The sequence below is a fragment of the Mauremys reevesii genome, linkage group 7, assembly GCF_016161935.1.
Source record: "Mauremys reevesii isolate NIE-2019 linkage group 7, ASM1616193v1, whole genome shotgun sequence".
In the NCBI taxonomy this organism is placed as follows: Eukaryota; Metazoa; Chordata; order Testudines; family Geoemydidae; genus Mauremys; species Mauremys reevesii.
In genome coordinates, this window is record NC_052629.1 from 115,891,023 (window position 1) to 115,913,182 (window position 22,160).

The 22,160-nt window shown below is 43.7% G+C and overlaps 1 protein-coding gene across 19 annotated transcripts in view; it reads left to right on the plus strand.

Moving 5' to 3' along the window:
* The window catches only part of PROK2 (prokineticin 2), a 227,257-nt gene that overhangs the window by 98,574 nt on the left and 106,523 nt on the right, over positions 1–22,160 (plus strand). For 3 of the 19 annotated variants that reach the window (XM_039482569.1, XM_039482570.1, XM_039482576.1), the window contains exon 7: positions 4,640–4,704. The exons of the other annotated variants lie outside the window; for them this stretch is intronic. The gene's annotated coding sequence lies outside the window, so the exon portion shown is untranslated. The remainder of the gene's footprint in view (positions 1–4,639; positions 4,705–22,160) is intronic. 19 annotated transcript variants of the gene reach the window in all.

Genomic DNA, 22,160 nt, shown 5'->3' on the forward strand with positions numbered 1-22,160 from the left:
GGGCTTATGGCTGAAACCCAGGTAAAAACCTCAGTTAAATGTGCACTGTATACATACCCTATACTAGTGCTGCTATGGGTCAAGGGCCAGATCCTCAGCTGGTACAAATCTACGTAGCCCCACTGAAGCCAAAGTAGCCAAATCTGGCTCAAAATCTTCAACAGTATCCACTAAAGGACACCACAATCCAGATTTTGATACCCTTACTCAAATTGACTAGCACCATGGAAGCGACTGCTCATGGAGTAAGGTGCTAATCAGCATGAGTAATGATATCAGAAATTGTCCCTAATGGGGTCAGTAGCCATTGACCTTATGAGAAGTCACAGTTAAAAGGTTACACAAAGACATAAAAGAAATTTAAGAGTAATTTTTGTATTTTTAAATTTAAAGTCTACACCGCATTAGCAAAGCAGCAGTCCCAAAGCTTAGGAAAATTGATGCTAAACTTTTTCCATGTATTGGTGTGCCCTTGTCTATTGAGACTGCCGACTCTCTTCCATCTTGCAGATGTATTTCTGTGTTGATTTCTATACACAGAAAACCATTGCACTGGATTGATCTAATTAAAGCATCTCTGAACAAAGGAGGTGTGAGGTATTGGGCAAGAAAAATAGTCCTGGAAACCAAAATCATAGCTAATTATAGATGGACACATCTCAAAGTTAATTCTTTCCCCCCCATTTTTAGTTGGTTTCCAAATATCCAAGCCTGCACCAACACCTCCAGCCTCTGTTCTTATTCCTAAAACAGCACGAGTGCTCCAGAAAAAAGTTACGTTGGATGGTGTAAGTTTTACACAGGGAAATAGCATTAACTGACCATTCAAAAAACCACCAAAGAATTTTCAGAACCAAGTTCTACTTCCCCTGGAAAACCAGGCTGTGGGTTTTCAGCGGAACTCATTAAATCCTGGAAAACAAATGTTTGACTATTTTGTGAATACCAGGCATTCGGTTCAATTTGACCTTATTTGAGCCCTTTAGCATTCACAGATCGGTGAAGCTTCTAAACTAGTCTGCCTGCCTCCCCCTAGAGCTCATATTCAGAACTTAATATGTGCATTTGACCTACTGATGCCATGGGCGACCCGTTTTTAAGCTTGAATCTCAAATACTAACACTGGACACTGCAGGAGTACGCCGAAGAACAGCCATGTTCATTGAGTATTTTCATAGATTAGTAAATAATGAGCCTGGTTTATGAATGCCTCGTAAAGCCCAAACTCATTACATTTTAGATTACTACCCACCCAGCCCTGCTTTCCAGACTGTGGAGTTTTTCCCTGATTCCAAGAAGGCAGATTGTAAAAGCTAGTCGGGGCAGGCAATGGCTTTCGGTATGTGTTTGCACAGTGCAAACGAAGCTCTCAGCTGAGCCCTGTAGGTACTATAATTAATAATAATGCTAATACACTCAATAGTATTTTCTCCCAGACTGTTTCAGTACTGCTCTGAAATATCACAGTTTAGGAATAACACTACTGTATCCACTAGCATCCAACACGTTTGTTACTGACCTCAAAGACCTGTCCAAAGCATTCTGGGTAGTGGGAATATTTCTGATGGAATGATCAAAAGTTAATTTAAAAAAAGAACATGAATAACTAAAATAGCTGTTGTTTTTAGAAATAAAATCCCAGCTCTTTTATATACATCGGGGGTAGGATTTAGCACGAACTGTATGTGCTGCAAATCATGCAGTGCTTATGCATGATGCAATTGTTTTGTTTCTATTTAAAGATCAGCCTTAGAATTGGGAGAGTTTTGCCAGGGGTTCTGATGGCAAATATTTGTGGGCAGATCCTCTGCTGATATAAATTGGCCTCACTCCATTGGAACAACTTATTAAGGGTCATGGTGGATTTTTCATCACCGGCAATTTTTAAATCTAGATGGGAGGTTTTTCGAAAAGCTCTGCTCTAGGAATTATTTGGGGGCAGTTCTAGGGCCTGTGTTCTACAGGAGGTCAGACTAGGTGATCACAATGGTCCCTTCTGACTTTGGAAATTATGAAATCAATGGAACAATGACAATTTACACCAGCTGAGGATCTGTCCTTGGCTTCTGAGGGTTATTTTGAGATCCTTAGAAATGTAGTGATCTCTGAGTAGAAATCTGTAGCACAGGGGTCGGCAACCTTTCAGAAGTGGTGTGCCGAGTCTTCATTTATTCACTCTAATTTAAGGTTTCGCGTGCCAGTCATACATTTTAACGTTTTTAGAAGGTCTCTTTCCATAAGTCTATAATATATAACTAAACTATTGTTGTATGTAAAGTAAATAAGGTTTTTAAAATGTTTAAGAAGCTTCATTTAAAATTAAATTAAAATGCAGAGCCCCCTGGACTGGTGGCCAGGACCCAGGCGGTGTGAGTACCACTGAAAATCAGCTTGTGTGCCGCCTTCAGCACATGTGCCATAGGTTGCCTACCCCTGCTGTAGCAGGTTTAGCTTGTTTTCCTCCCACAGTGCCTTCTTCGTACAGGCAGCCACAGATGCCACCAGCAAAATGGGTGAGCAGATCACGATGCAGTGCTCAGTCCCCAAGAGGCTCCAGTAATCTCAAGCCATTCTACCTCCAGTCTTTCATCTCATATCTGGCTAGAGCCAGTCAATCATAAGTAGCTCTTTGGCTGCTGCTTTGTGCACCCTTTGATACTAGCAGAGGGTGTACATATAGCTGTGAGACACCCTGGGTGGATTCAGGCCAAGAAGTTCAAATCTAGATTCCAATTTTTCCCAACATCTGGGGGTATTTGGTTCAGCCTGTCTTTATTCGGAACCACTTGAAGGTGCATTATTAGAATATTTTGATGAAAACTAAAGGCTATTAAACAATTTTATGTATTAACACAACTCTGTAATTCCCAGCTGGCTGCACACTCAATTCTGCAGCACGAAATAGACATCTTACCACGTACTTGGGATGAAATCCTGGTCTCACTGACATCAATGGGAAATTTTGTCGTTGACTTCAATTGGGCCAAGATTTTACCACAGGGTCTTGATTATGACTTTACCATTGGCCCCTGGCTTCATCACCAGTGCAGCAAGAAACAGGCTAATATAAATGCAGTTTATGGTGACATTTCAACTGTATTCCAGTCTAACTGCACCTTTCTCTTCCTGCTCTGTTGGGTTAGAATCATAGAATCATAGAATCTCAGGGTTGGAAGGGACCTCAGGAGGTCATCTAGTCCAACCCCCTGATACATTTAAACCTGCCAAGACGGAAATGTGGGATGTGACGAAGGCCCAAAATATGGGGGAGGACAAAAAAAAGCCATTCATGCTGGAAACTGTAACTACTGAGGGCTTCATTCCTGCAGAGTAAATTATTGTCTCCGTACATAACCTCTGTTCCAGGACTCTCCATTCCTGAGGTAAATGGTTTTGAACAATAAATATGAGGTGGAAGGCAGGTAACTGTGAGATCAAAATGGGTGACATCCCCTGCAATGAGGGACACTAGAATGGTGTCAGATAGCAGAGACATTAAAGCAAAGGAGTCAAGTCTACGTCTGTGCCAAATCCTTTCTCCACAAAGAGTGAAAAGCTCAGGTTCTTTGAATAGCATCTCCTCGCTCCCCGCCCTCCCCTCCAAAAAAGCACAAATTCACATCAGTGGCAGAAATATGCCCAGACCGCAGCACTGGATCTGATCGGTTCCCACCCAGAAAATTTGGGGAAGATCTCAACTCTCCATCTCATGCCCATCACTGCTCAACATGTAGAGCAGGGGTCGGCAACCTTTCAGAGGTGCTGTGCCGAGTCTTCATTTATTCACTCTAATTTAAGGTTTCGCGTGCCAGTAATACATTTTAACATTTTTAGAAGGTCTCTTTCTAGAAGTCTATAATATATAACTAAGCTATTGTTGTATGTAAAGTAAATAAGGGTTTTAAAATGTTTAAGAAACTTCATTTAAAATTAAATTAAAATGCAGAGTCCCCCCGACCAGTGGCCAGGACCCAGGCAGTGTGAATGCCACTGAAAATCAGCTCGAGTGCCGCCTTCGGCTCACATGCCATAGGTTGCCTACCCCTGATATAGAGCAAACTTGTCCACTTCTGTGAACTCCAGAGAACTAGACTTTCCACTTAACTATAACTTGCTTGTTGTTCTCCAATTTCAGAGTGAGAGAATCCAAAATCATAATTCTCCCCTCCCCACTTTCCAATCTCATACTTCATTATTTCCTCACATCATTACATGAGGCACTTGGGATTCTGCCTGCCTGAATTTAATTTATCAACTTTGAATCTACTGAATGTACACTACTGTACATAGGGGATTTTTTTTTCACCTTGCAAACGTAAGGAAATTGGTGACCCAAGCAGCAGGTATTTCTAAACTATCATAACCTAATGTAATGCTTCAGAAAGTTAAGGAAAGCAATTTTTCAGATCTGCTTTCTGCCATCAATTAATGCAGCAAATACCGGACTTGATTTATTCCAGTGTGTAGAAGCGGAATGAATGATAAAAATCCCCTTGCAGTTTATATGCCAGCAGGTCCTGTAATTCTCTCCTCTGAGCCTTGGAATTACTATCCTGTTTTTAATTACTTATTTTGCTAATCTGCAAAAATTAACATTTTTTATTGCTTTAATCCTTTGCTTCCTCTCTGTTTTCTCTAGAGCTTGGAATGCAAACATGTCACAGATTTCCATAGCAGGACTCCTCTTGCCACCACCTCCTCCAAGTAAGGACATTATTGCTATCATATTAATGAGCTGGCAAAGTGCACCAAGACTAGGAGGATTTTGTCTCCCATATGTTTTCCCTGCCTTATGAAAATTGATGGCTTCAGTGACTGAGCTCCCTTTATGCTGCGATCCAAAGAGCAGCCTTTAGTTAAGGTTTCAATCTTGTTTTCTTTCTGTACTTACCAAAGGGAATTAGTGTTTGCGAAAAGGGGATGGAATTATATCCTCCCTTTATCCACTAAACGGATCCCATAGTCAGCTACTCTGCCAATGTGCCTCCACCCTGACCAGGAATGAATTGAGGGGTTGGCTGCCCAGACCTTTTAATCCTTGTTCTTGCGGCTGACTCTGCCGATAACAATCCTTGGGATCCATGGATATACTTAGGAACAGAAATAAGACCAACCCACAAAACCCACCTAACAGCCATCAGCTGGTATCTTTGGGTCAACACCAAACTCCTTGTATGTGAATCAATGATCTGCAGGTGGAAAGCGCCCCGTCACATTACTCCGAGGCTGTATATAGAGGATAACCGTAGCATTTACTTTACCGCTGGAGTGAATGTGATAATATCGCCTATTTACGAGATGCCGACAGATATTTGGGTTTAAATCCTTCATGTATTATGTATCTTTACCATCTAACCTTTGTAGAATCTTTTTGTGCATTAGACTTTCACTAGGACTTTTCAGACCGCTGCAGGTCCACCAGAGGAAGCTGCGGTGTAGATAAGGCCCAGGTGTGCTCAGGCATTTTTACCACCATGTTGTCTGACCCTGCATAGATCAAGATTAGATGATACAGAGGAAGAAACACCTGAGCCCTGCTTGTACAATAGCCTCCCACAGTGAAATCTGTACCTGCTGGAAATTTATGGGCCCAAACAATCCTAGTGCAGACACAGGCTTTGTTACATGGTTGGAAAGATCTAAAGGCACAGAACCATGACCTAAAACTGAGGAAGGACTAGCCTGGGTAAAATCTTCAAAGGCATCCACGTTCCACCAACTGTCACTTAGGAACCTCAGAGTATGTCTATACTGTGTGGGGGAGGGAGTGTGTTCTTAACTTGGGTTAGCTACCTTGGGTTAAAATAGCAGTGAAGACATGGCTACCTCGCCATTAACTCAGGATAGCCGTGCAAGTTCAACCCCCAGGTTTAACTTGGGGTAGCAGCATGAGTTAAAAATCGAGTTGCCATGTCATGATTGCTATTTTAACCCAGGTTAGCCATGTCTACACTACAAGCACATACCGCTGTAGTACCCTGGGCTATGTCTACACTACACCACTTTTAGCAACACGTCTGTGTGGTTACAGCCATGCTGCGAAAAGTCGTGCTGTGTAGCCGCTGTTTGTCAGCTTTCTTGTTGACAAAAAGCTTCCACCCCCAACGAACGGCGTTTACATTGTCGGCAGGAGAGCACTCCTGCCAACAACACACTGTTCACACTGGTGCTTGTCATCAGCAAAACTTTTGCCTTTCTGGTGGAGAGGGTTTAGCACCTCTAAAAGACAAACGTTTTGTCGTTCAATTGCCAGTGTAGACATAGCCCTAGTGTAGGCACTTCCTACATCGATGGAAAGGTTTTTTTTCTGTTGCTGTATGTAGTCCGCTGCCCCGAGCAAGCAACTTACTTGCATCAATGCTGGAGGTTAGGTCATCTTAACTATAGCACTCGGGTGTGACATTTTAAGTGTAATACAGCCTGGAGTTAACACACCATTTTTTCCTGTGTAGACACGCACTTGAAAGTCTCTGGGAATCAAGCTTGGTCTACACTTAAAAGTTACATCTGTCATAGTTATGCTGACAAAATCCACAGTGTACATGCAGCTATGTTGATGGAAGAGGGCTTCTCTAGACATACCTAACATTGTTGAGGGAGGTGGGGTTCCTACACTGACTGAAAAAACCCTTCTGTCGGTGTTGGCTGTGTCTACAATAGGTTGCTATGCCAACATAAGCTCTGTAGGGCAGACGTAACTTTAGACTCCTAAACCACTTGGGCACTTTCTGAAAATGTTACCCCCACATCTTAGTAAATTCTTAACAGTTAGAACAACTGGGAATTGAATAGATTTGGGGTTGAGACTACCCTGCCCATCCCATATTGCTAATTTGAAGGGAGGGGGGTCCTAGCTGGGTGGGAGTGGGGTTTTGTAGGAGAGGAGTCTCTCTATGGAAAAGGTTAAGAGCCCTTGGAATAAACTAACCAGGGAGGTGATCCAGGACCTCTGCTTAGGGATCTGGGGAAGAGCTTAGAGAAAACCTTAGTGGGAATGGTGTGTGGAGTCATCAGATAATAGGGGTCAAGTTGAAAGACCCAGATTGCTTTCCTGTGTCTGTGCTCCGAGTAAATCTGAACAGCCACTTACACTTTCTGTCTGTCCTCAAGTTAATCATGTCTTCTGTCATTTGAGATATCCATCAAACAGAGCTGAAGGATGAAAGATTTTTAAAAGCGATCACTTCACATCTGTGAAATCTAAATGAAGTGTTATCATCGCTGCTCGGAGAGGGGAATTAATTACCAACAGCCAGTGAAATGTGCAATTGCTTAAAAATAAAAAATAAACCCTTTAAAGATAATATAAAGCCCCAAGTAGCTCTGCTGTTTAGCCTGACAAATGAGCAAAAGCTAATTCCTTATTTTTTTCTAACATCCTTATAGCTTTCACTGGAATGCTATTCACTGGGTTAAATAGCACCTCATTGTTATGTTTTACGAACCCTGTCAGTTTGTCTCTAAAGTCATAAACCTATTATATTAGCTGATGGGAGAGAACCTGCTTAATGAATCATTCTCTCTCTCTCTCTCTCTCTCTCTCTCTCTCTCTCTCACACACACACACTCACTCACTCACTCACTCACTCACTCTTTTAACCAGTACCATAATGTCTTATGTGATACCCTCTGAAGGGGAATGTAGAAAGTTTATTTCTTTAGCTAGCATAGTCCTCTAGGGCCTGGTCCTGTGATGTGCTGAGCACCCTCCTCTCCCAATGAAATCAAAGGGAGCCTAGGTTTTTACTAACCTTGCAGGATCTGATCCGTAATGTTCTTTTGCTGCTTAACTTGTGCAGCTATTAACATGGGCATTTTAGCAGCTGGAATTCTTTGGGTCTGAGTCTGACCTCACACCCACAATACAACACCATTGACCTTGATTCAGAAAGTGCTTCATTTTAAGCACTTGAGTAATCCCATTGATTTAAAAGGAACCGAAGCACGTGCTTGAGTTCTTTTGCTCAATATGACCGACTTCAACACGTGCTAAAGTGCTTTGTTGAACTGGAGCCTTGCTCCTGGTTTATGCCAGGGGAAATTTTTATTACTAACCTTGGCACAAAAAGTGGGAATGTGCTAATAAAGTTTGCGGATGACACAAAGGTGGGAGGTATTGCTAATACAGAGAAGGACCGGGATATCATACAAGAAGATCTGAATGACCTTGTAAAGTGGAGTAATAGTAATAGGATCAAATTTAATAGTGAAAAGTGCAAGGTCATGCATTTAGGGAGTAATAACAAGAATTTTAGTTATAAATTGGGGGCACATCAGTTGGAAGTAACAGAGGAGGAGAAGGACCTCGGAGTATTGGTTGATCACAGGATGACTATGAGCCGCCAATGTGATATGGCTGTGAAAAAAGCTAATGCATTTTTAGGAGGCATCAGGCGAGGTATTTCCAGCAAAGATAAGGAGGTGTTAGTACCATTATACAAGGCACTGGTGAGACCTCATCTGGAATACTGTGTGCAGTTCTGGTCTCCCATGTTTAAGAAGGATGAATTCAAACTGGAACAGGTACAGAGAAGGGCTACTAGGATGATCCAAGGAATGGAAAACCTGTCTTATGAAAGGAGACTCAAAGAGCTTGGCTTGTTTAGCCTAACCAAAAGAAGGTTGAGGGGGGATATGCTTGCTCTTTATAAATATATCAGAGGGATAAATATCAGGGAGGGAGAGGAATTATTTAAGCTTAGTACCAATGTGGACACAAGAACAAATGGATATAAACTGGACACTAGGAAGTTTAGTTAGACGAAGGTTTCTAACCATTAGAGGAGTGAAATTCTGGAACAGCCTTCCAAGGGGAGTAGTGGGGGCAAAAGACACATCTGGCTTTAAGACTAAGCTTGATAAGTTTATGGAGGGGATGGTATGATGGGATAGCCTAATTTTGGCAATTAATTTGGCAACTGATCTTTGATTATCAGCAGGTAAGTATGCCCACTGGTCTGTGATGGGATGTTAGATGGGGTGGGATCTGAGTTACTACAGAGAATTCTTTCCTGGGTGCTGGCTGATCGCCATATTTGGGGTCCAGAAGGAATTTTCCTCCAGGGCAGATTGGCAGAAGCCCTGGAGGTTTTTCGCCTTCCTCTGCAGCATGGGGCATGGGTCACTTGCTGGAGGATTCTCTGCAGCTTGAGGTCTTCAAACCTCAATTCGAGGACTTCAATAACTCAGACATAGGTTAGGGGTTTGTTACAGGAGTGGGTGGGTGAGATTCTGCGGCCTGCATTGTGCAGGAGGTCAGACTAGATGATCATAATGGTCCCTTCTGACCTTAAAGTCTACGAGTCGATGAGAACAGAATCAGCCCCTTCCAGTGGTCTGTGCTGCATGTTGTCAATGCACTGTGAGTTATTCATCTGCATTTGTATTTAATTAAAAGTTCCACCTATTTACATGGAATCAATCAATAAACTCTGCCCAAAAATGTCTTTGTAGGTGATTAGCAATGTACTGCAGTCAAATGGCATTGAGTACAAATGACTTTTTGGAGGAGTAATGTATCCAGGCAGAAATGAAAAATATCACTATTTTCACTGACGCCATTGTATAACCACTCACATACTGTACCTAGCGCAGTGCAGTATTTAGACAGTAAGCTCCTCAGTGCAGTGGCTTTAATTGTCTGTGAAATACCCCCAGAATACCCTGGGGTCAGTAGAACAACAACCCTGGGTGTACTTTGTAGGCTTTGATTTTTGTAGGCGACGGATACAAGTTTGCAATGATCTGGTCTGATGGCTTCCAAAACTCTGCTTCTCCTCCCATAATACTTCCCACAGATGTGAGTGAATGTAGCCCACTGGTGTGTGTACAGCTCTGCCTCTGTGCCAATCCAAAGAAGATACGAGTGCTAGGGAGCCCTGGCGCTCAAGCTCAAGCTACAGCAGTTCCTCCATAGTCTCCACTTCAGTCCCTGCTGTGTCTGCTAAAATGGTGGCCATCCCATGACTTTCTTCTCATCTAGCCTTTCTGGCTCTTTCTCATACTCCTAACCCAACAGTAAGAACAATACTTGGCACTTCTAGAACTCCAGCCGCCCAAGGTCCTTACAGTACTTTTCTCTCGGCTGGGAGGTAGGGAAATATTCCTAAAATGGGAAAATCTGAGGCAAATAGATGTGAACTGAGTTGTCCAAGGAGACACACACAGGGATTTTCTACATGAAACAATTTTATGTAAGGTGTGGAATGAACCTGTTGCAGAAGGCTGTGTGGAACCTCTTATTTTGGCTTAACAGGATTTTGCGCCGATATTTAACCTATGGTATGAACTAAAACCCATATAGCTAAACTAGTGCAGACTCCTGTGTGGCCACTTTCATTTTGGATATGTGTCTCTTTTTCAGTTTAGTTTAAGTCTACTAGGAACATGTTCGAGTTAAACTGAAGTAAACCCCTCTTAAACCGAAATAAGCGTGCCCACAAAGGAGTGTGCGCATCAGTTTAACTGTATTAGTCTACAAACCAATTAAGTACATCTTTTGCAGGGAGACAAGACCCGAGTCGCTGGCAGACCTGAAATTAGAATCCAAGGCAGCCTGATTCCAAGTGATATGCATTGATCAAAATACCAACCAACCCTTCCCTATTCTTGCTCCCAATATCTCCCCATCGTATTTCACCACCACCATTGTCCTACAGCCTTTGCCAGCAACCTGGCTTAATATCCCCCACCACTTCTTCTTATACTCTCTCACACAATGGTCCAGTGTCCCCACCTGACTTCTCCCCTCAGTTCTTTCCCTTGCCTCCATTTACTTGTCACTCTTCTGGTCCTCTCTCTTGTCCCACCATGTGTCCAGCCTAGATCCTGTGTCTCCCCCAAACATTGTTCCTGTCTTCAGGCCTGGTCTTTCCTGCCCACACATTCACGTTGTCCTCCTGGGAGGAGGGTGTTCTGCTGCTGCTCAGGGCCAAGAGGCAGGCGGGCAGTGAATGCCAAGCTGCTGCCTCCTTCCTACTGTCTGACTCTTCTCCACACGGCCTGCTCCATGGGGCACAGAGAGGCCAAAAAAGCCGGCAGGGGCAGCAAAAGGAGGAGGTGTCATCTCCTGAGCAAAGATGGAGCCGAGTCTCTCAGTTCTGAAAGCTGGGTGGCCTCTGGATCTGGGAGTTTGATTCAGGCCCATCTCTAATTTTAAGTCCTTTGGATTGTGCTAAATATATAATATGTGGAGTAGGAATTGGCAGAATATGGCTCCACTGATAAATTTTTAGCGGGCTCAAGGATAATGGGCATTTTAATAGGAAAATGTAATATTCCAAAGTGTCAGAAGAGCAATACAAGAATCTATGGGCCATTATTAATACACTTCTGTGGTGATTAAAATCACTTTTCCTTCAGACTTGCACCTCCCAACACCCCCAGGGCATATATTAGCAGCCTATTATATGCCCACTCTTATCTTATTGCCTAATTTGAACACTAATTAATAGCACTGTACCGTTTAAAACACAAATAGCACTGGGTACTATTTCATTGAAACTAGACTTGACTTACTGCAAGCAATAGATCCAAGCTTCATTTTTTAAAAGCATCCGTACGTTTATGGGCCCATTAATCAGAAAGGAATTTCTTTTTCTTAGTCCCACCTTCCCAGATTCCATAATCCTCCAGGGAGGTTGGAGGCAGAAGGGCTATGATCTGATTTCCAAAAGCATTCAGCCAGTAGTCAATGCTTAAAGTTAGGCACATGCTTAAGCACCTTACTGAATTAGGGCCCAAAGGCCCTGATTTGCCTTTGTAACACTTCTCATCTATTCCAGGTTTTCCTGTTCTTCGGATGCATGTGCATCCCCTCTGGGTAACCTACCACGCACTTGAGGGAGCTGTATAGGTCAGGGAGAGAGCAGAGCTAAGCAGAAGGATTAACCAGGATCAGGGAGCAAGCTCCGGTGTGTGTATTTTCTCTTCTAAGGCCATGTCTACACTCGGAGCATGTCATAGGCCACCTTATCCAATCTGGCTTTGGGTTAGCTGCTGCCTCAGTTTCCCTTCTGTTCCTGGGACTAATTGCCTGCATGCATGCTGCACCGTATATAAGCTTCTGTCTCGACAACCCATGGAGGACTCACTTCTGCACCCAAAGTCTTTTTCCAGCACAATTGTATTCTCCCGTCATAAAATGTAGGCAAAACATCAAACACAAATAGTTCCTCAGCCCACTTTGGGCTACAGCACCCAGAGCCTTTTTCCCTTTGCCCTTTCTCCTTCAGGGCCAACTGCAGGAGGCAGAGCCCTCTCCCACCTGCAGCTCTCTCCAACTGAGATCTCTCAGCCCTTTATAGAAAACACCTGGCCCCTTCCCAGCTGGGTCTGAGAAACTGAGCAGGGCTGGCTGGCCCCAGGCCCTTACAGAGCCCTTCCTCGGGATAGCGATACTGGTATATACTATACCAGCGGAGCACTCCTAGTGTGGATGCAGCTGTACCACTTTGGCCAGTATAGCTTATTCCAGCCCTCTCCCTCCCTCACCCCGAGCGACATGAGTTTCACCGGGGAAAGTACAGCTTTGCTGGTATAATTCTCTCTACGCTAGGGGCTTCTGGCAGCACAGCTGTGTCAGTCAGGGTTCAAACCTCTCCACACTCCTGACCAACCTAGCAGAAATCTGTAGTGAAAACCCGGCCTAACCACATCCGGAAAATTTTGGATGCATAAATTCCACTTCCAAGTGTTGTGTGCTTTGGCATTATCATGGAGGCAAGTGGGAGCAGTGAGTTTTCACAGCCTACCAAACACTTGGCAAAGGCTGGGCAGGGGGCCATGCTGCGACGCCAGTTTACCTTACCATATGTGATTGTTTCCCTGTTATCGTGTCCTTCCCTTGTTTGTTTGCTTTTCTGTGCCTGTTATCGCTCATCACTTCTTCAGGGCATAGACGGTTGGTTTTTCAACTACATGTGTATACGGTGCCTAGCAGATGGGAACTGATTCCTGGAAAGCCAGAAGGACCTCTGTCCCCAGCCATGACCCAATGCATCAGGACTCCTGGACCCACAGTGTGAATCAGTTACCTGCTAACAATCTCATTATCTATCAGAGCCCACATTTATCCAAGCCACCCCTTAGTCAATTATTTTTTAGGACCGTAGCCTCCAAAGATCCCAGCTAAGATCAGGGCCCCATTTTGCTAGGTACTGTACAGACACACAACAAGAGACAGTCTCTGCCCCCAAAGAGCTTGCGATCTGGATTTGAAAAAATGACAAAGACTGCAAAGGAAAGCGGAGACAGAGAGAAATGATCTGTCCAAAGTGACACAGCAGGTCAGTGGCAGATGTGGGAACTCTCTTGACTCCTGGGAGCAAGTGAATTTCCAGTCTGCTGAACGTTTTGGATGAACAAGGTTCCCCTGAAACTTTAACAGTGATTTCAGTTGAGCTATTGGATGTGGAGGAATATTGTGCTCTGTCCTGCTTCTGGCCTTTGCACGAGTTATGTTTTGAAAAATACATTTGTTACTGTGTTAACATTCCCTCTCAATTGTAATGAGTCAGCATAGGGGCTGGAACTAGGGATGTGGGGGAGTGCTGCAGCACCCCCTGACTTGAAGTAGTTTCCATGATATAGCAGGTTTACAGTTTGGTTCAATGGCTCTTAGCACCCCCACTATACAAATTGTTCCAGCACCCCTGCAATTCAGGGAAGAAATGCGCGAGGTAAGGAAAGGAGATTTTCTACGCTAGGTAAAGTCACTTCCCTGGGAAAGGGTTAACAAGTAATGCTTAAGTCTAGGGATTCCACAGTGCCCTCTAGTGACAGATAAGAGTATCTGCACAAAATGATTGACGAAGGCTAGGCAAGCATAACATGAGATAAAGGGTTTGCAGAAAAATAAAATGACGGCACAATAGGGACAAATACAGTTCTCCCAACATTAATACTTAAAGAGAATCTGACTTGAAATCAGCTTAGTGAAGAAGTGAGTAAGCAAAGCTTTTGGATGCTTTTTCCTGTGGGATCACTTCTCTTTGGCCTTTTGGCTCAGACCCAGTGTGCTATTAGTTTAGTATCTGATATATCCTCTGTCAGGAGACTATATTCTGCTTTTGTAGGGGATTTGACACCATGTACGTCTTGTCTACTGCTGACCTGATCCTTTCCTGCTGTGATCTGAGGTTTACACTTGTAAGCTGATCTACTGCCTGGAATGGTGGAGGAGCAGAGAATTAATAAATCCAATTCTGTAGAAAGATAAACAGCAATAAGAAAGGGGGAAATAATCTACGGCTTGTTGGTGAATAGAGCCTGTCCCTTGGAACGGTGCAGACAGATGTAGTGTCGGGAGGAATAAAAAGCGGGTGCTAGGGAAAGATTGTCAGTGACATTACTACCTGTCACACATGTGTAAAGTCATCAAACGGCAGGTGGGCGGCAGTGACAGCCCTGGGAAAGACATCTTCATTAGCTTCCTTGGAGCTGCAGTAATATGATGTTGCTGTGTATTCGGGCAGGCAGGCTGTTCTGCTTAAAGCCAAGGGCAGCGTTCATGGCAAATCACGTATTCTACAATCTTACCCATGTCATTTGTTCCGAGTTTGCTGTTGTCGGACTCTGATTGCTATGAATTGTTTGTGTTGTTGGAAAATGCTCCACAAACCTGTTGGGTGAACATATTTCAGGTTGTAGGGCTCTTGGTAAGTTCTTCGCTTTGGCTTATCTCGAGGGCCCTTTGTTCTGCCCGATAGGTAACCACTCAGGGCTGGTCCACACTAAGAAGCGGGGTCGAGCTAGGGTACGCAAATTCAGCTACGTGAATAGCGACGCTGAATTCGAAGTACCCTAGTTCGAACTACTCACCCGTCCAGACGCCGCAGAATCGAAGTCCGCGGCTCCAAGGTCGACTCCGCCACCGCCGTTTGCAGTGGTGGAGTACCGGAGTCGACCGCGGCGCTTCCGGAGTTCGAACTATCGCGTCCAGATTAGACGCGATAGTTCAAACTCCGAGAAGTCGAACTCACCGCGTCGACCCAGCTGGTAAGTGTAGACTAGCCCTCATACAAGTCACATGGCACTGGTGCTGCTCCCAGATTTGATGATTGAAACATTTCTCTCCTCCTTTTTATAACTCATAGGGATTTCAAGATGGTCATGACAGCATAAAAAGGGTGTCAAATGCCATCAAAGCAAAGTTAGTGTTTTTTATTTCAACAAGTCGTCATGAATTTTCTTGCAGTATTGGCCAGCTCTTGTTCTGCTCTAAAAGCCTCTTTCCAACCATCTCCCGTTAGGTCCTGGTCTACACACAGTTTTGTGCCAGTATAACTCTATTAGGGTGTAATCTTTTTATCAATATAGTTATACTTGTCGTAGGCACCAGTATAACTGCATGTATGCTATGAGGGTTACACCACTTTAACTCTACCAGTATAATGGTAGAGTTAAAGCCATGCAACATATGTGCAGGACCACGGAGAGAAATTTGGGGGCCCGGTACATCATTTTGCCAGGGTCTGACCCTCTCCCTTTTCACCCCTATTTCACCCCAGTTAAAGATGTTTTTGGGGGGCCCCCTAGCTTTGGGCCCTGGTACAATTATGCCCCTTCTCCCCACCCCACCAGCACTGCATACATGTGCAGATGAGACTGGTGGTATACATGCTCCCTGCTGATCTGCGTGTCTTTTCCTCATGGTTTAGCTGGTTTTAGGGGTCAAAGTTGCGACTGAGCCGCTGGAATAACACGCTTCTTTCTACGGCCTTTAACCTGTGTTAACTGAATCCACATTAGAGAGCACAGGGTGAGCAAATGTCATCCGCGGCAGAGCCCCTTTGATTGTCTCTGTCTGGGTTGTTGTCAGCTAAGCTTCCGCTGCAGCAGGGAGCAAACTGGCGAGCGAAGCTTTGACAGGCATGGAGATCCCGTGTCCTGAACTGGAAAGGAACAGTGGTCTTTCCCATGGCTCTAGAGTGAAACAGGAGGAAGATAATGGAGGGAGCATGGTTAATCCTGTCCCTTTTGGAATGAATGACCCAAACTCTCTGTTTTCATACATTTTGGGCATGTAATGAACTTCTTTAGTAGTAGTTCAAACAGGCCCTCATCAGGGGCCACGTCCTTATTAATAAAGGTCAGATCCTTCTTAGGCCCCATCCTTATTGGTGCAAGCAGTTCAGATACGTATTGACGAGGAAATATTCACCTTTTAAGATCTGAACAATGAGAAATAGTGTGGTTCTTCCAATTTCGGTACAGGTGCCAGCGTTGAAAAAGAGCTCACCCTGCACACCGGCCTCTGAATTTGGCTTTACTGACATTGCCTGCTTTGATACAAGCAGAGATTAGGGTGACCAGATGTCCCGATTTTATAGGGACAGTCACGATATTTGAGGCTTTGTTTTCTATGGGTGCCTATTACCCCCAACCCCAGTCCCGATTTTTCACACTTGCTCTCTGGTCACCCTAGCAGAGATGGGCCAGAACCACTCCCAAAACACCTCACAGCCCTGCGCTTTGGGGTAGCTCCGTTGTGGAGCCAAACTTTGAGGCACTTGATCACTTCTCGCTCAGTAACATCCCTTATTTCCCATTAAAGCCGGATAGCTACTATCAGACTGGTAGACTAAGGCCCAGCTTCTTAAAGGGGTTTAGGTGTCAATTGGCTTTAGAGCAGGGTTCTCAAACTTCATTGCACTGTGACCCCCTTCTGACAACAAAGTTACTAAATGACCCCAGGAGTGGGCCGGCGCCTGTGCCTCGCCACCCTAAGTGGGGCTGGAGCTAGGGCTTCTGCTTCAGCCCTGGATCCCAGCTTCCCCTGGTGACCCCATTAAAATCAGGTTGCGACCCACCTTGGGGTCCCAGCCCACAGTTTGAGAACCGCTGCTTTAGGAGGAAGGGAAATGGCTTGTGTGGTATATCAGATTATGGTAGTGTATGTTCCCTTTTTGATAAAGCTGGTGATTGCTTTCAGCATGCTCACTTGTAGGGTCTCCAGTGCTCTACTCCGCCGTTGTGTTTCATTATATGCTATTAGTATCACTTTCCTGACGTGTAAAGGCTTGAGCTGATCAAAGCATTTCTTCTATTCGTTCATGGCTTGCCAAGGGGCGCAGCATACATGTTATGGCTTCAGCCTAACCAACAATGGTCTTTCCTTTTTCCTAAGTGGTTGAACAATTAAAGAGGAGAGAATATTTTTTTTACAAAAACAAGTCCCGTTTCAGTGAGGCAGAAGATCCTTCATCGTTCTAAGTTGGATAAAAATTCTACCTGGCTACAGCATTTCAGACTGTGATCTGCTCAGTCCAGATTGAGCAATCTACAGGTGGAGGTTTATATTAAATGTGGAAAATTCACTACAAGAAAATGTAAACCCAGGTTTGGGCATATTGGGGGAAATCTTGCATCCAAGGAAAATACTCAAAGACCAGGAAGTGGATAGTGGGTTTGAGCCAAGTTAGGAAGCCTTTTGGGTATAGGAAATATTTTACTTTTTTTTCAAGTGTGTATACAAAAGAGCAAACTCTGTCCCAGGTGTGGAATGTGATCTTGGGCCACCATTGCTATTTATAGGTCCTAAAAATAGAAATTGCCTTAAACTGCACAATCACTACAAGGTTGCTGATTTAATTGCTAATCAATGTTCTAAAAGGCTGTTTGGGTTCTCCACTAATTCTTTAAGCACTTTTATTTACATCTCATCATTAGCAATTCTGTGGAAAGGGAATTGGTTCATGATGAGAGTCTTAAAGGTGACTTGTGAAGGGAAATATAATTGGAGGAGTATTCTTTCAGGGCTTTCTTTTGAGGGCTAATGGTTTGTAGTTATTTAATTTTCCCTCTTTGTTTTTTAGATGAGAAATTTGGGTCTTTTCTATTTATAAAACCTTTAAGAGCTAATGAAACTTTTATATCACAAGGTCCAAGCAATTGAAAGGGAAGCAATCTGTTGTCAGAGTGTCTAAAATTTTTAATTTTTTTAACACCTATTTAACTTCAACTACTAATTCTTTTGGGAGAAGGGAAGTGTTTGTTGAAGTTTGAGCTCTCTCAACCGTCAGATGAAGTCTGAAAGCTAAAATATATACATGCTCTGAGAACCTCAAAGTCCTCCAGGAAACCTGGGCAGGCCAGAGTTGACATTCCTGATATTTCTAAGGCCCGCTCTACACAGAGACTTTGTACCAGGATAAACATGTTGGTTACGATGTGGTTTTTTTTAGCAATATAGTTATTGGTATAAAACTAGACCAGTAAAGGCCATTTATACTGGTGTGACCACATCCACACTTGTGGGGCTGTGCCATTTTAACCAGACCATTATAAAGCAGTACTAGGCCAAAGATAAAAAGAAAGCTACAAAACAAACAAACGAAGCCTTTCAGACCAATACCAGGGAAAATTTAGCAAAAATTCTTGGGTAGACATGGCATCAGAGAAGGAAGGTATTCACCACAGTGTCTTGACCAAATTCAGACTCATGCAATTACATTCTGCCTACTTCTACCTGTAGCTGTAATTGGCGTGTGTAGATTTTGTGTGTGTAGTTTGAAAAAAAAAAATTTTTATTTAAAATTTGAAGTGGCATGCTCTCATTCGCCTCCTGCACCAGACTGGCCTCAGCAAAACCCAGAAATACTGACTATGAGCAGGGCCGGCTCTAACTTTTTGGCCACCTCAAGCAAAAAAGAAGAGCGCCGCCCCGCCATACACCCCACCCTGTGAGCGCCGCCGACCCCCCCCAGCGCCGCGCCGCCGAAACCCCCGTGCTCCCAAGCACCATGTCGCCCGAAGCCCCGCCCCGCCCCTCCCAGCATCACGCCACCCGAAGCCCCCGCCCCCCGAGCACCGCACTGCGCCAAGCCCCCGCCCCCCTCCGAGCGCCACGCCACCCCAAACCCCCACCCCCCCCCGAGCGCCGCCCCAAGCCCCCGCCTCCCCTCCGAGTGCCACGCTGCCGAATCAAAAGAAAAACCCCTCCAGCTCTGCCCCAACAAACCAAAACAAAAAAAAAACCCGAGCGCTACCCCACCCCAAGATGCTGCCCCAAGCACGTGCTTGGTCGGCTGGTGTCTGGAGCCGGCCCTGACTATGAGAGAGAAGCTCTTGCAGTATGTCCAGCTCAGGCTAAAGTATTGGTGAATCTCTGTCATGCAGTTTCATTTGAAATCTGAGTTGAAAAAAAATCACATGAGATCAGAGGTTTGAGTGAGCATCTGAACGTTGCGATGCTCATGTGAACTAAACTGAACCAACAAATCTTTATGGCTGTACACATTACCAGAAGGCAGCAGTGGTTCTCATTCCACTGATGTAAGAACAGACCTGATATAAAAGGCAATACGTCTATGGATAAGTCTTTCTATACCGATACAAGTAGATCCCAAATCTAGGAGCTTGTCTATACTTGAAAATTAATTCAAATTAAGGTAGGGTATGAACTGAAAGCACAGCAGCTATTCCTGAGGCACCATTTAATCAAGAAAAAATAAATCAGGTGTTGCATTTTTCACTAGGCTGCTATCAAAGAAAACTGTCAACACTGGGAATCCTTCAGATTCATTTTTATCCTAAATTTCACTTTAATTTTCCATTGTTGTTTGCCTTGCTGTTGTCAGCATGTCAGTTCAAGGATATTAGAGTGACAAGGTGGGCGAGGTAATAATTTTTACTGGACCAACTTCTGTTGATGAAAGAGACAAGCTTTCAAGGTACGTTGTGTAACTCGAAAGCTTGTCTCTTACACCAACAGAAGTCAGTCCAATAAAAGATGTTACCTCACCCACCTTTTCTCTCTCATTTTCATCATTGATCTGCATTTCCCATCATCCCAATTTTCTGCAAGAATTCAGTTTATGTTAGACTCTTAAGCAAGGAAATCAAATGCTCACTGCGGAAAGGGATCTGGGGGTCATAGTGGATCACAAGCTAAATATGAGTCAACAGTGTAGCACTGTTGCAAAAAAAGCCAACATAATTCTGGGGTGTATTATCCAAAGCATTGTAAGCAAGACACGAGAAGTAATTCTTCCCGTCTACTCCACACTGATTAGGCCTCAGCTGGAGTATTGTGTCCAGTTCTGGGCACTACATTTCAGGAAAGATGTGAACAAATTGGAGAAAATCCAGAGAAGAGAACAAAAGTGATTAAAGGTCTAGAAAACATGACCGATGAGGGAAGATTTAAAAAATTGGGTTTGTTTAGTCTGGAGAAGAGAAGACTGAGAGGGGACACGATAACAGTTTTTAAGTACGTAAAAGGTTGTTACAAGGAGGAGGAAGAAGAAATGTTCTTCTTAACCTCTGAGGATAGGACAAGAAGCAATGGGCTTAAATTGCAGCAAGGTTAGCACTTTAGGTTGCTAACTAGAAAAGCTTCCTAACTCTGAGTGGTTAAGCACTGGAATAAATTGCCTAGAGAGGTTGTGCAATCTCCATCATTGGATATTTTTAAGAGCAGGTTAGACAAACACCTCTCAGGAATGGTCTAGATAATACTTAGTCCTGCCTTGAGTGCAGGGGACTGGACTAGATGACCTCTCGAGGTCCCTTTCAGTTCTATGATTCTATGAAAATCCTGAATTCCTCATCAGAAGTGAGACAGGTTCTTGGTATATTGGTGGTCAATATGACCCAATCTGTGGAGCACAACTTATAGGCTTATGCACTGTTTTTGGAACCACAGTGCACAAAGGAATTATGAAGATATTTTTTCAACTATTGATGGGCCATAAATTTTCACATAATCCTTGTAAAATGGAAATTGCATTCAGGTTTGTGGTTACAGAGGTAATGTATCTAACCTTTGAGTTGGTGGCCAGCCAGAAATCTACAACCATAACAAATCAGGCAGTGGCTATATGTTAGATGTGATTTAAAAAAAATGTTAAGGAGCTGGGCTGGCAGGCTAATAGCACAGCATGGTAATAACACCTGGAACTAGCACCGCATGCCACCACACAGGCAGATCTAAATTAAGCAATGTATCTCAGTCCCTGAGTTCTTGGACTGATGCACATCAGATATGTTAAAGGAGTATATTGTGTGTCAGCTCAAATCCCACACCCAGGGGAAGAAATGGCCTGATGTCTCATCACATTAAACCTCTACACAAATTAGACACGCAATTACACACACTTCTCTGACCATTTAGAACCTTATTAAAAATACCTAGCTTTCATATAGCTCTCGTCAGCCATATCTGTCAAAGCACTTCACAAAGTCTTATTGGCTCTATTTTACAAGTGGGGAAACCAAGGCAGAGAGAGGTTAAATGACTTGCCAATGTCCTTGGCAGAGCAAGATCATCTGACTCTCAGTTCAGTGCACATTGGTTTAAAAATGCACTGTTCCTGTTAGAATAAAAAATTTCACAGAAACACTTCAGTTGGTCTTGAAATCTAAATTGGGGGAATTTGACCCAACTGTCCCTGTAGAAGGGTTCGGCCAGGTTCGTCCCTCTCCAGGGGGCAGGGAACCAGACCGCCTCGCTACAGTCCCTTTTTTAAAAATGCATTAATCGATCTTCATTACTTTGACCTTTTGCTTTAGTATTTTTAATTAAAAGGACGTATAGATGTGTTATAAAAATACAGTTTATAGTACAAATGCAATCCATCAGGACTGAACTGTTCTGAAAGAAAAAGTTGCAAGAACAAGTAGATATTTTTTAATGCAGTGTGCACACATGTGGTAAGCTGCCATTCGAAGGATCGGTTAAAACACATATACTACATGGAATATTTCAGGAAACTTCAAGTTCATTTAATATTCTGGAAATTGCTGAAAATAGATTCAGTACCTGGCCAGCTGATAGTAAGTTTGCCATACTTCTTCAAGCCTTTGCTTGGTGCTGTATTTAAAAGAAGTGAGGCCCACAGGGAGGTGGGGAATTCACTGAGATAAGCTCACCTTCTCCATCATCTGGTTTGCCTCCCTCATAGACATTTTCTAACCCTCAGCAGGGACCAGGCACTGAATTTCACAGTCCAGGGATTTGAATCAAGCAGAATATCTCTGCTGAGTGTCCGTGAAATATAGGCCCAGCTTCCAAATGGCCAGAATTCACCAGTCATAAATCAACAATAAATGAATCATCTACTACATTCTGGCTTATGGCCATGCCAAGGTTTCTAACAATTGTAATTGTAAAGCTCTTTTATAATAGACTGAAAGGTCTGTTTTTTAAAGCAGTTAAG